Source organism: Propithecus coquereli, unplaced genomic scaffold (assembly GCF_000956105.1).
Source record: "Propithecus coquereli isolate 6110/MARCELLA unplaced genomic scaffold, Pcoq_1.0 Scaffold328, whole genome shotgun sequence".
NCBI classification, from domain to species: Eukaryota; Metazoa; Chordata; class Mammalia; order Primates; family Indriidae; genus Propithecus; species Propithecus coquereli.
In genome coordinates this window covers 3638053-3638971 of record NW_012148930.1, presented here as the reverse complement: position 1 = coordinate 3638971, position 919 = coordinate 3638053, and positions in this window count along the sequence as shown.

The following is a 919-nucleotide window of genomic DNA, read 5'->3' as shown; positions in this document are numbered from 1 at the left end:
CCCTCCTCCCACGCAGCCTGGTGGCCTCCCCCTTCTATCACATAGGGCATGTGATCCCTCCTCCTCTCATGCAGGGCTCGCGGCCCCGCCTCCTCCCACACCAGGTGTCACACCAGAGGACATGATGGGCGCTCGGCCCCTGCTGGCCATCACAGAAACAGCAGCCTTGAGCACTCATAGCGCAGGACTGGAGTCCTCCCCCTACTGGCCAGCGCAGGTATAGCCGCGCTGAGTGTTCATGGGGCAGGGCGTCGCGGCCCCTCCTCCTCCACGCAACGTGTGGCAGCCCCGCCTCCTTGAAGCACCCTGTGGCGGCCCCTTCTCCCACAGCGTGCATCGGCCCTGCCTCCTCTCTTGCAGGGCATGCAGCGCCCCTCCTCTCACGCAGGGCACGTGGCCCCGCCTCCTCTCACACAGGGCACGCGGCCCTGCCTCCTCAGGCAGGGAACGCAGTGCTCCTCCTTTTACGCAGTGCCCGCGGCCCCGCCTCCTCTCACGCAGGGCCTGCATAGCCCCTCCTGTCTCATGCAGTACAGGGCTGTCCCGCCTCTTTTCACACGGGGTGGGGCGGCCCCCTTCTCAGGCAGTAGGGGCCAGCCCCACCTCCTCTCAGGCAGGCCACACTACCCAGCCTCCTCTCACGCAGAGCACGCAGCGCCCCTCCTCTCACGCAGGGCACGCGGCACTCCTCCTCTCACGGAGGGCACACAACGCCCCTCCTCTCACGCAGGGCACGTGGCTCCACCTCCTCTCCCACAGGGCACGTAGCGCCCCTCGTCTCATGCAGGGCATGTAGCCCCTCCTCCTCTCATGTAGGGCACATAGCCCCTCTTCCTGTCACGCAGGGCACGCTGCCCCACGTCTTCTCACGCAGGTGACTTATCCCCTCTTCCTGTCATGCAAGGCACGCTGCCCCGCC